The sequence below is a fragment of the Sapajus apella genome, unplaced genomic scaffold (genome assembly GCF_009761245.1).
Source record: "Sapajus apella isolate SASKATOON/1434 unplaced genomic scaffold, GSC_monkey_1.0 scaffold21, whole genome shotgun sequence".
NCBI classification, from domain to species: Eukaryota; Metazoa; Chordata; class Mammalia; order Primates; family Cebidae; genus Sapajus; species Sapajus apella.
In genome coordinates, this window is record NW_022436961.1 from 20,479,122 (window position 1) to 20,492,700 (window position 13,579).

Here is a 13,579-nt window from a genome sequence, read left to right on the forward strand (position 1 = left end):
TTTTCAATAAGACACCATGAATGTACCTCAAGCCAAAAACCCAGGAGTCAGCACTGAGCTGCCTCTTTCCCTCTCTCCCCAATAGCAACTCCAATAGGCACTGCTTTCAAAGTACATTTCAAATGCAACCATTCCTCACCTTCACTATTATCCCTGGCCGAAGTCACCACTCTCTCTCTCTCTCTGGGACTAACTGGGCAAATCATGAGCCCCTGCCTCCTTACAATATATTCTCAAAACAGCAACCATGGCCAGGCGCAGTGGCTCATGCCTGTAATTCCAGCATTTTGGGAGTCCAAGGTGGGTGGATCACAAAGTCAGGAGATCGAGATGATCCTGGCTAACACGGTGAAACCTTGTCTCTCTCAAAAATGCAAAAAATTAGCCAGGCGTGGTGGCATATGCCGACAGTCCCAGCTACTCAGGAGGCTGAGGCAGGAGAATCGCCTGAATCTGGGAGGCAGGCAGAGGTTGCCGATAACCGAGATCACGCCATTGCACTCCAGCCTGGGCGACACAGCAAGACTGTCTCCAAAAAAAAAAAAAACAGGAAAAAAAAAAACAAAAAACCAGAGTCAACCTTCTGAATTGTACCCAGTTCCTGCCATCCCTCAGTCCAAGCCTTCTGATGGCCTATCACACCTAATACAAAAAAGGGACCCATTGACCTAGGACAATAATGACCAACAGACTAACTTTATGCAAAAGGTGAGGTGAAGCATCATCAAAGGCAAAGGAGTGCTTACTGCCACCACAATCAGATGACACAGGTGACATGCTTACAATTCACAGTCAATCCTGAGGGGCTGTGGAAGAATCTCTGAAAATCAAGGACACTTTATCCCTAAATCAGTAGGTGTTCAAACAGAATTCTCTCCTCTTATCTAATCACATCTCCACAACTACCCTGAAGGCTTCAAGGGATGAGTCTCCTGGTTCTTGACCACTCATTATTTACTTGCCTAACTTCTAAAGTTCTGATTCCACCTAAAATGGAACAAAAGCAGTCTCTAAAAGAAATATTAAAGTTTCAAATATCTTATAGCCAATCAGAAAACAGCTACCATTCTGGAAGGATTATTTTGTGTCTCAATTTCCAATGCAAGTTTCTTTTGGCCCATATGACTTCAACATACAATTTGTATCATATTGTATCCAAAGAGTTATTAGTAAGAATGTCAAATAATCCTCCCCTAAATTTCAGCTTAAAATGTGTAGGTCTTTGTTTAAATGGCTTGCTGTCTGCAAGTTTTGAAACAAGGCTTCACTTTGTGTTCAAAGACAGTATAAAGAAACAAGACATGTTACTGTTTCCATTCCTCCAACTGACAGTGACTAACATTCAACACAGAAGTTTCTTACAAATCTACAAATCAGCATTATTCAGAAATATATCCCAGTAAGCCTAGCCTCATAAAAAGACTAATTTCAATATTTACTTTCATTTCTGAAATTTTTTAAATCAACCACTAAGACTTTTACCTCCCCTTGCACAAGCCAAGAAGAAATGCCTGCTCTTCCCTGCACTCACCACACCTATCTTTAGACAGCACCCCTTCGGGGCTTGGCAACCTCCTGTCCCCCTTATGTGATCAACTTCTGGCATCGGGAAGGCAGCAGTGGCTCTGTGCCATTAGGGCCCTCTTTGTAGGCTGTGGCTATTTTTAGGCTGGCGGGCCCTGTGATTCCTAACTTGGCCCTAGATAATTAAGAGGCAGCCTTTAGAGAGAAACCCTTCAAAAGCCAGGCAAGTCCCTCTGGGATTAGCAACACTCCACTGCTAAGACAGCAAGTCTTGGTCCTAAATTCTACAAAGGCCCTCCAAAGACAGCCCCCTTTAACCTGATGGTGCTAGGTTGGTCAGACCCAAGGCCAGGCTCCCATTTCAAATGGGCAAGTCCGTGGTTTCATCGGGCTAACAAATCAAAGCTGACAGAGATATACTACTCATATATGGATTTTAGCCAGGAAATTTAAAACAACTCACTGACGGGATTTTTTTTCCCCCCTTAAATGTCATGTCCATTCACAACACTGAGATTTCAGATGTGTGTAACAGCTTTGGAAAGACGTATTGATAAAAATATTCAAAGAAAATGTTAGTCATCTTTGGAAAAAAAAACATAGCATACCAAGACGATGTAGTAAGTTAAGTATTCCCTTGTGCCGTTTATAAACATAACCATATACTCTATCATTTCTAATTGGAAAAGGTCTACCAGAAACATGACATACATCTGATGCTAAAACTATACACTATCTTCTGCTATGCGTCTATGAATGACAACTATAATAATTTGAATGTTAAGAACCATATATTCAAAATAAGTATTTGATTGGTTTTTCCACTATTAAAATAAAGCATAAGAACCTCAAACTAGGTTTAAATGTTTTAACAGTGACGTTTTATGGGAGAGTACATCCAAAAATATAGAGAAAGTACATTTATGTATTTCATATCACACCTTCCCTCCAAGGCCATCATGACATCAAAACTGATGTCCTTTCTTTATCACTTGGATTTTGTAAAGAATTGTAAATATCTTTTCTGAACCCACAAGTCTATGATATAAAAAAGTTTGATCCCCAGATTTCTACTGGTAACATTAAATGAAGACCTTAAGGAACCTGGTCGGGCACAGTGGCTCATGCCTGTAGCCCCAGCACTTCAGGAGGCAGAGGCAGGTGGATCACCTGAAGTCAGGAGTCCGAGACCAGCCTGGCTGACATGGTGAAATCCCGTCTCTACTCAAAATACAAAAATTAGCCAAGCATGGTGGTGGTGGGAGCCTGTAATCCCAGCTACCTCAGGGGGCTGAGGCAGGAGAATCCCCTGAACCTGGGAGGCAGAGTTTGCAGTGAGCAGAGATTGCACCAACCTGGGAAACAAGGGTGAAACTGTCTCAAAAAAAAAAAAAAAAAAAAAAAAAAAAACCTTATGAAAGTGGTGAGGATAACATGTTGGCTTTTGTATTTGAGAAGGCAACCTGGCTTGACTCTGAGCTACATTTCCAAAAAACAAAAAGGATTCGCTCACTGGTCCTGGCTCTGGCAGTAAGCACCTGCCTAGTGGAGTGTCTGGCTGTGAAGGTGAGTGAGGCATTCTCTCCTTAGTTAGAACTTTCCAGAGACTGCTAGAGGTGGAGGTGTGCCAAGAAAACCAAGGAATACAATAAGGACCGGACCAGCCAAGTCCCCTCCCTTATCCTCATAAGCAGAACAAAGTCTCAGTGCTCCAGGACTGGCCGCTTCTTGCCTTTCTTAGATGTGAGTGTAGTATGAGCCAGCCTACCAGGCCTCATAATCTGTCCTCACTAGACATGCAGGAGATGACATAATTTTTTAAAATAAAAAGATATGCAAAGCGCATGCTGTTGTGCTATGAGAAAAATGTGGAAATTCACAGGTTGGCCATTGTTTAGCTTTGCATTCTGTAGCTAATGTGTTCAACTCAAAGGCTAAGGCTCCATGAAGACAGTCCTTGAGTCTGACTTCCAAGAGTCTCACAGCCTACTGGTGACAGCTATTATAATCATTGGTACATGAAACTCAAGCAAGGCAGACACCTATTTTAATGCCCCCAGCAGCAATTTCTCAACGAACAATTCAGTAGCATGCAATGAGTGTCCACAGCAGTAATTTCTCAATAAGCAATTCACTCAACTGAGATTTGTGGAAATCAGTAGCCCCCAAATGTTTTAAAAGCAAATAATTTAGTATCTACTCATGCCTTTCTTCCAATGATTTCAACTCTGTATAAAGTATTTAACCATAAGTAACATAAAATAACATCTCTCCTTTTGATACTAATTTCCTATAGCTTAGCTGTTATAGGCAAAATGGTGGTATGGCTGAACTTAATCCACATTTACAGTTGCGAATACTCCTATTCCCCGCTGTTACATCAATGTAAGACGTTTTAGTTAGCAATCTAAACTCTGACAATTTTCTTTTTTTTTTTTTTTTTTTTTTTTTTTTTTTTGAGACAGAGTTTTTATTACCCAGGCTAGAGTGCAATGGCACTATCTTAGTTCACTGCAACTTGTGCCTCCCAGGTTCAAGTGATTCTCCTTCTTCAGCCTCCCAAGTAGCTGGGATTATAGGCACATGCCACCATGCCCGGATAATTCTGTATTTTTAGTAGAGATGAGGTTTCACCATGATGGCCAGGCTGGTCTCAAACTCCTGATCTCAGGTGATCCGCCCACCTTGGCCTCCCAAAGTGCTGGGATTACAGGCATGAGCTACCATATTAGACACTTTCAGGAAATGATCCCTGTGTCATTTTTACTATATTCAGAGTTCCAATTGGCTACAAAAGGAGAAATCTTTACCATCACACGCAACGGTCTCAGAAGAGTTCCACGGCTACAGAATGGGGGCACTTCTCACACCACTGTCAGCTTCCTTATCTCTGCTACAGAGTTGCCTTTTTTAACAAGAACTTTTGTGTTTTTTTTGTTGTTGTTGTTGTTGTTTTTGACAGAGTCATGCTCTGTGTCCCAGGCTGGAGCACAGTGGCACCATCTTGGCTCACTGCAACCTCCACCTCCTGGCTTCAAGTGATTCTGGGGCCTCAGCTGGCTGAGTAGCTGGGATTACAGGTGTGTTCCATTATGCCAGGCTAATTTTTGTATTTTTTGCAGCAACGGGGTTTCACCATGTTGGCCAGGCTGGTCTCAAACTCCTGGCCTCAAGTGATCCACCCACCTCGGCCTCCTGAAGTCCTGGGATTACAGGCATGAGCCACAGTGCCCCACCTGTAACAACTTTTATTCATGCAACAAACATTCCTTGGTCCTCTATCACATGCCAGCTGCTTTGCTAGGTGATAGGAACAAAAAGGTGAACAAGATGGTCCCAGCCATCAAGGAGCCTTCAAAGAGCCTCCAGTTCATCCAGGAAGACAAAAACATACCAGTAAATAATTACAAAACTGCAAAGGTGGAAGTAACTGGAGGCTAAGGGGACCCAGAAAACAGGCTCCATTGCTACAGAAATGGAGAAAACAGTGGAGCGTCGCTTCCAGAAGAAGATAAAGCTTGAGCTTAGACTAAGGCACAGGCAGGTGAGTGCCTCTCAGCCTTTCAGATTTTATGGATCAATGGCATCCCCACTCCAAAACTCTGCAAAGACAGCATGGGGAATGTCAGCTTTAATTTTGCCATGAGTAAAAATTCAGACAAAATTTTGACTACTGCCAACACATGATCAAAGGACATTTTTAACACAAAAAAGTAAAGGGGGTACATAACTGCAGCATAAAGAACATTCCTTTAGCTTAGGTAATATAAATTGAACCGCGTGAAAATCTTGGTACATTGTATTTTTATGGCATCTCACCATGTTCTCATCAACGTTCTGTCACCAGGCACCCCTGGGTCATGGATGCACATTTGGAATGTCCGATCTAGGTGAGAAAGGCAGTGGTAGATCTGGAGGGCAGTTTCTCACCTCCACAAAGATCAAAGCAGCAGACCGGGAGAGAAAGAAATACACAAAGGCAAGTACTGAGAGGGCCAATGGGTCAGCAAAGGCCAAAGGCCAGGTACAGTGGGTCATGCCTGTAATCCCAGCACATTGGGAGGTGGAGGCAAAAGAATCTATTGAAACCAGTTCAAGACCAGTCTGGGCGATATAGTGAGATCCTGTCCCTACAAAAATTTAAAAATCAGCCAGGCATGGTGGCACATGCCCATAGTCACAGCTACTCAGGAGGCTGATGCCAGAGGATCACTTGAGCCCAAGAGCTTGGAGGCTGCAGAGCGCCATGATCGTGCCAATGCATTCCAACCTGGGTGACACAGTGAGACATCTCTGGTAAAAACGAGAAATTAAAAAAAAAAAAAAAAAAAAAGGCCTATAACACATCAAGAAAGGGTCAGTGTATTCTGACCCTTCTTGTACTGGAAGCCACATCAGAAACCACATTCACCCACACACAAACAAGCCTGGGGACAGAGGTACCCGAAGACCAACCTCGACAAGCTGCTTCCACAGAGGCCAGAGAGGTCTGGAAGGCAGTGCCTGGCACCAGATAGCCCTCACCCGCTGCCATGATGCTAAAAGCCCCTCCAGGACCCAGGCACCAGCTCAGAAGTGGGTGTGCTGCTGGGGAATAAGGAAATCCAGCCTTCACAGGAGAGAAGAGCCTCAGATAGGAAGTGTGAACTGACCATACTTAAATCCTCAAGTGGGTATTTATCTGCAAGCGACTGTTTCAAACCAAAAAAGACCCAGTTATCTTGAGGTTGCTACATTATATGTTCTCTACAAGTCGGGGGAAATGAGTATGTGTGAGTCAGTGGGGCCATAAAGAAATAAAGTTTCATTTGGGATCATAATAAGTGTCCGTGCTGCCTCTGTAGTCCAGAGATTGGGTGGGGCTGGAAGAAATGGATCCACCCAAGCAGTATGAAGGAGCTAGCTTCCATGTTTCATATTAAGAGTTAGGGTGCTGTGTTAACAACCAACATGTAACACTGCAGGGGATGCATTTTATGCACAAAAGAATTCCGCTCAGGCCACGGCACATCAGTTCCTCGGATCCCTTACGAACTTATCCACCTCAAACCAACACATACCATTTTGTATCATGGCTATACATTTCAGAAAGAAGATAAAAATAAAAAAATTTTTTAAAGACTCTTTCCTAATACACTTGAGAAGCGTTGTGGAGTGCAGCTGACCACATTTCTGAAAAGTGAGTGGAAGCTTTTGGACATCAGAAGGGCTGGTGAGAGAAAGTGCTGTGTAAACAGTGTCTGGCACATCCAAGGACGTGACAAGGAGGGGCCGCCTCTCCTGACACCCTGTCATTCCACTTCTCCACCCACAGCCAGCAAAGTGTGTAAGGCCACGATGAGCGGAGGGCCACAGCCTCCATCATGGGTAAAGATAAAAACATCAGCAAACAGCTCTTCCAAGTCCAAAAAGTGTTCCCACAGTCGTCCTCCCAGTGATATTCCCATGAGGCAGACAGGTCACATGACAGTCACCTTCCCCCATCCCTCCTTCTGAGATGCTAAACCTGATTTTCCCAGAAGTTGAGTACCTACAACACAGAGTTAATAAACAGCAGCAATGGACACTGAACTCAACTCAAATGTGTAATCTTGATCTATTTCCACTTTCCTCCCCACAATAACCAAACCACCTAAACACCTGGTACCTACCGCCACCTGACCTGAGGGACATACGTTTATTAGGGAGCTCTCAAACTGACTTAGGAACTGGGTTTCCCTTGACAAGACAAAAATAATCTTGGCCTCATTTTCTTCCAGGACAAAAACTGATACAACAATCCTTCTCATAGGGTTGTCATAGAGTTAAATAAAATGTTTGGAAACTTCCTAACACACAATTGTATGTTGCTACTGTGATGTCACCAACTGTATAAAACAAGCCTTCTTATCATCCTTACTTTTTTGATGACCAAAGCTCTATAACGTATTCATCCAGTCAAGGAGACTTTCTGGGGTGATGGACATATTCTGCATCTTGATTGGTGTGATGGTTACACTGATGTGTATTTGTCAAAACTCATAATTCCACACGTAAGCCAGGTGCACTGCATTTCATGACACTTAATTTTATCTCAAATAAAAATTGTTTCAAAGATCACGTGGTGGTAAACAGCAGTGTCTTCTGAAACATATTCATGAATTATTATTGGAATCTACAGATTTTTCCTTGTTCTTTTTCTGTAATCTGCTTACCAACTAATCCTTCCTACCCAACTAAAATGCTTAAATGTTGACGATAGCTACTAGTTACCATTTTTGTCTCTTTCTCAGAATTTCGTATTTTACTGTGATATCCTGAACATACTCATCCAGACCCTTCTACTAAAGTAGGTCTCTGGCCACAGCCCAGTAGGCTATGACAGCCACAGACTAAACAACTACCTGGAAAAGCAGGTCGGGAAGGACCATGTGCCAGCTGCCTGCAGTCCTAAACCAACGACTTCTGACAATCTCAACTGTATTTCTCAATCTAAGTCAGCATTCCTTCAATAATTTATTGAACAAAAATATAAAATACGATCTAAATATTCCTCCTAAAGGAGGAAACAAAATAAAGTCCTTGATGTCTAAGACATTACATCATATTGTAGATGATGTTCAAAATTCCATCAAAAAGTAAACTTTTTCATGAAAATCTGTAAACAAGTACAAGAGGCAAAACAGTAAGTTTCAGGATAGCAGTGGGCCCAAAGTATTTACTTTTCTTTTCTTTTTTTTTTTTTTTTTTTTTGAGACACAGTTTTGCTCTTGTTGCCCAGACTGGAGTGCAGTGGCGCGGGATGTCAGCTCTCCGCAACCTCTACCTCCCAGGTTGAAGCGATTCTCCTTGCCTCAGCCTTCCCAGTAGCTGGGATTACAGACATGCATCACCACACTCAGCTAATTTTTTTTTTTTTTTTTTTTGTTTTTTCAGTAGAAACGAGGTTTCTCCTTGTTGATCAGGCTGGTCTCGAACTCCCAATCTCAGGTGATCCGCCTGCCTCAGCCTCCCAAACTGCTGGGATTACAGGTGTGAGCCATCACGCCCAACCAACTATTTACTTTTATATGATGAGTTGTTTGTATAGAAGTAAATAATTAAAACTACCATATATGCCCAGGGCTTATCAAAGGCACTGTTAAAGACTGTACAGTTATGCTACAGAAATGATTTCATATATAGACTGTGCATGCTTTTAGCTTTTCAATTATACACAGTTTTTTAAAAATACCTATAAGATGGCACAGGTTGCTTGAGGGACATGAAGGTATAGTGCGTGGGCAGGGCAGAGTTTACAGATGAAATATAAAATCTTTACCCCAAAGTGTTAAATGACCATGAACATTTCCTTGTTTAGAAACTTAAGAGTTTTATTCTCTCTCTAAAGTCCACTTGGTGAAAAGGAAATAATTTTCCATTTGAATCATGCCAACACTAAATGGAAAATGTCTTTATGAGTGTATAGTTACGCAAGTTGGCACCTCACCCTCTACCTCCCAACCTTTATTAAACATCGACTTCCTGCACCCTTTTCTTTAAAATGATTACTTATGTTAGGCTTTCTGCTGGCCAGTAAGAGTTCTTGAACAGAAGGTCATTGCGTATACACATTTAGTCCACAGCAGCAGCCCTGGGAAAGCCAACCTCCAAGACAGGGCCTACTTGTACAGTCCTAACCCTGTATATCCCTTAAAAGACAATTTGGAAATAGAGAACTGATGAATTTTATGCTAAAAGTCATGACTGATATTCAATTGTAACTGTGGTTTTGGGGGGCATTCATTCTTCCCAGTTCTGACACCAGCCCACCTCCTAAATTTCCATCTGGGATTACCTCCATTTCCTCCACTAATTACCCGCCTCTCTGCAGCTTACAATAAGGAAACAGAATTCAAGATTTCTATTTTTAAAAAACGTTTCAGAAAAGCAAATATTAGTTTCTAACCAGCATATAAGACTTCGGACTGCTAATCTGTAAAATGAGATACAAAAAAAAATCTCATTATTCAATTGATTGTTTCTATAGAGTTCTATTAGGACTTATTGGAAGAAGCAGTCTGAAAGCAGTAACGTACTACCTAAGTGGAATACATCATTGTAACAATCTATAACTGTCAATTTTCCACTTGTGCTACTAATCTAAATGGCTTACAACATTTAACACGTTCTGTGATTAGAAAATGGAAAACTAAACCATAATTCTAAGCTATGCCATCTAAAATTTTACATATCAAAACTATTGAGTGATGGCTCACGCATATAATCCCAGCACTTTGGGAGGCCAAAGTGGGTGGATCACTTGAGGTCATGAGTTCGAGACCAGCCTGGCCTACATGGTGAAACTCCATCCCTACTAAAAATGCAAAAATTAGCCAGGCATGGAGGCAGGCACCTGTAATCCCAGCTACCCAGGGCGCTGAGGCAGGAGAATCGCTTGAACCCTGGAGGTGGACGTTGCAGTGAGCAGAAATGCACCACTGCACTCCAACCTGCGCGATACAGCAAACTCAATACATGGGGTGTGTGGGGGGCGGGGGGAACTACTGCATGACTTTTACCTCATTCTAGCACCAGTGTGCAGAAAATCCTGGCAACAGTAACTTACTAGTTTTCCTGGCATTTAAAACTAAGTATCATATTGGGTATGGGAAATGGACTGGTAGAAGTTCAGCCCCAGTTCCATAACTTCCTCACCATAACACAAAACATTTATCCAAATAGTTCTGGTCCCAAATTTTTTTCCTGTATAGGAGAGAGCACTCAAGACCTGCTCTGCCCAACCACAGGGCTGATGTGATCAGTTCTTAATACCATATTTACAATGTGCTTGTCACAAACATAGGGAATTATTATTTCACTTTGCTTAAAAGATGAAATACAGAATTGCTTTCATATTTAGATAGTGTATATAAATAGTAACTTTTTCAATTGCAACTCTAAAATATGACTATTCTGGACTAGGTGAAAAATTAGAACGTGGGCATCAGTAGTTTACTGTCTATAAGTGCATTATTAGATCAAAGTGATGACTCAACTGTCTTTCGAGTGTGCCGATTGATGGCAAATGGGCAACATAATTTACAGACTTTACCGAAGATAAAAATATCTGCTCTGATCTTTTAAATACAGTTCAAATGTAACAGAATAGCAGCTCACTAGACAAACTCTCAAGAAAAACAAGAGGTGACAAAGCTGGAGTCAGAATAAATAATCGCCAATGTTTGATACAAATCAATTCTTTCTAAGGAAGAGGGAAAGTTATCAGCTTCCTGAGCCTAGAATTTAATACCCAACAGACAGCACCAGCAGGTCCAAGCAACACCTCCACCAAGAATAAGCTGCAGAAATTAAAATGAAACACCTATCTATGAATCAGAAGATTTAAAACTAGAGACAAAGGAAGGTTACTAGCACCTATTGATCACCTTCTATATACCTGGCACCTGCGTTAGAATAACTCCAGGAGACAAGGTCCTATCCTCACCTCCAAGCATTCTGATGAGGCAACTTGGGTGCAAAGATAATGAAATTTCACCCAAGTCACATGGCTAACAGGAAAATCTCAGACACAAACCCAATTCTGCCTGTTAATTCTGTGCACTCTCTATGACATTACTGCACAAAATGCTCTGGACACCCATAACATTTTTCCAATTCTATAATAAAGTATGTCCCCAGGGTTTCATAATGGATGTCAGGGTGAGGAAAATCTAGCTAAATGGTGAAGTACCTCTATTTGATTATTCCAAATTCAATAAAAACAGGAGGAAGAAAAGCAGACCCTGGCACTGAAGGATGGAGGGCTAAAGATTCAACATCAAAACAACTCACACTATATAAGCAGAAAACAGGTTTCATTTGATTATACATCTATAAAGTTATACATTTATAAATGTTCAGCTTAATAAGCTATAACCAGCACTTTCCAACAAAATAGTCATATCTGCAATATAAAATGGTTTAGGTTTTCTTTCTTTTTTTTTTTTTTTTTTTTTTTTGAGATGGAGTTTCGCTCTTGCTACCCAGGCTGGAGTGCAATGGCACGATCTCAGCTCACTGCAACTTCTGCCTTCTGGGTTCAAGCAATTCTCCTGCCTCAGCCTCCCAAATAGCTGGGATTACAGGTATGTGCCACCACGCCCAGCTAATTTTGTATTTTTAGTAGAGACAGCATTTCGCCATGTTGGTCAGGCTGGTCTTAAACTCCCATTATCAGGTGATCCTCCTGTCTTGGCCTCCCAAAGTGCTGGGATTACAGGCATGAGCCACCACGCCCAGCCTAGGTTTTCTCATAAAAACAGAAATGTAGGATTTTTCTTACCTCCTTTATTGATTGATCCTATTCTTTTAAATTCAAATTAGAAGTATAACCCTCTGCATAGGTGCCATTAAAATCACTATAAAGCAACATCTCGCCTCTACCAAAAACACAAAAATTATCCAGGCATGGTGGCACACACTTGTAGTCCCAGGTGCTCAGAAGACAGTGGCCTGAGAATCGCTTGAAGCCAGGAGGCAGAGGTTGCAGTGAGCCGAATTTCCACCAATGCACTCCAGCCTGGGTTACAGAGCAAGACTCCTTCTCAAAAAAAAAAAAAAAAAAAAAGCAGAAAGCAAAACAATTTAACATTAAAAATTAACTTCTTGAGACCATTAAATCAAGTTCAACAACCAGCCATTTTAGTGAACGACTAAAAAGTTTTACATAAATGCAAAACTACTCTGAAACATAAATCTTACTAGATGTGATGAGAAATAAGAATCCTAGCCTGAAAAGTCATCTGAGTTCCTTTTTAAGCTGCACATACATCTCTCTCTAAACAGAAAACAGCCCAAGTCCCTAGTCAAGAGAAATTGTCAACTTGTGATCGTCTGCATGGAGAATGCAATAAATTATCATGAATGGAATCAATTATGTACATGTATTTGCACATGGGTATGCCAGATGTTCTGAAACTGACTATAAGAAACAGCAACTCAGAAGGAATAACAAACTTCCAGCTCTGATGCTCCTTTCCCAAAGGCGTGGCCTTTCGGTGGGACACAAGACGGAGGCTGAGCTACCTTCCCTCTGCTTGCTGAGTCTGAAACACTGGATGAGGGGGTGAGGGCACAAGGAGAGGGCAAGGAGCAAGGCAGAGAAAAACAGTAAGGAAATTAATACCTATGGTTTAAAAAACTTTCTAGTAGCTGTGACTATTTGAAAAAAGAATTGCAAAATCCCATGCCATCAAAGCTCTAGATGATTTATTCCAGACCACATCTGGAAGAAATAATTATAAAAGTAAAAATACACCCAATATCCAAAGATTTAGACCCTATCCTTAAGAAGCAAACAGATACTAGAAAAGGTAACTAAAGATTTTTATTGAGAGAAATTAAGACACACCAAGTATTTTCCTTCTCAGTCCTTTTGGAGAGAAGGAATAGGTAAGCATGATTAAGGATAAGGATGCTTTATATAACCAAGATGTCAATACAGCCTATGTGACCAAACTTTGGTCAAGCCAGCCAGCAGGTAGAACTTTCATTGCAGGGACCAATGTTAACAACCTGGGAGAATATTTCTAGTAACATGGACACTTACTAACATTTCCAAAACTGCACTTTTCACAATGATCGGGGTTTCTCTGACTTCTCCAAGAACTGAGGTCAAATTCTTTTTTTGTCTGTGCTCTTCTATCTCATAGTGTTTAGCCCATAGAAAGTGCTCAAAAATGGCTGGGGCTGATAAAAATCAAATGTAGGCCAGGCACGGTGGCTCATGGCTTACACCTATATTCCCAGCACTTTGGGAGGCCAAGGAAGGTAGATCACCTGATGTCATGAGTTCAAGACCAGCCTGACCAAAACCCTGTCTCTATTAAAAATACAAAATTAGCCGGGTGTGGTGGCACATGCCTGTAACCCCAGCTACTCAGAAGGTTGAGGCAGAAGAATCTCGTGAACCTGGGAGGTGGAGGTTGCAGTGAGCCAAGATCATGCCACTGCACTCCAGCCCAGACAACAAGAGTGAAGCTCAGTCTGTCTCAAAAAAAAAAAAAAAAAAAAAAAAAAAAAAAAAAAAAAAAAA

General features: G+C 41.5%; 1 protein-coding gene across 5 annotated transcripts in view; it reads right to left on the reverse strand.

Annotated features, from left to right (window-relative positions):
* MTUS1 (microtubule associated scaffold protein 1) overlaps positions 1-13,579 on the reverse strand; it is a 185,750-nt gene that overhangs the window by 134,284 nt on the left and 37,887 nt on the right. Inside the window, exon 1 of one of the 5 annotated variants that reach the window (XM_032287991.1) lies at positions 697-2,396. The exons of 3 other annotated variants lie outside the window; for them this stretch is intronic. The gene's annotated coding sequence lies outside the window, so the exon portion shown is untranslated. Of the gene's footprint in view, positions 1-696; positions 2,397-13,579 lie in introns of those variants that run through there. One more of the 5 variants, XM_032287994.1, reaches the window with a different exon arrangement.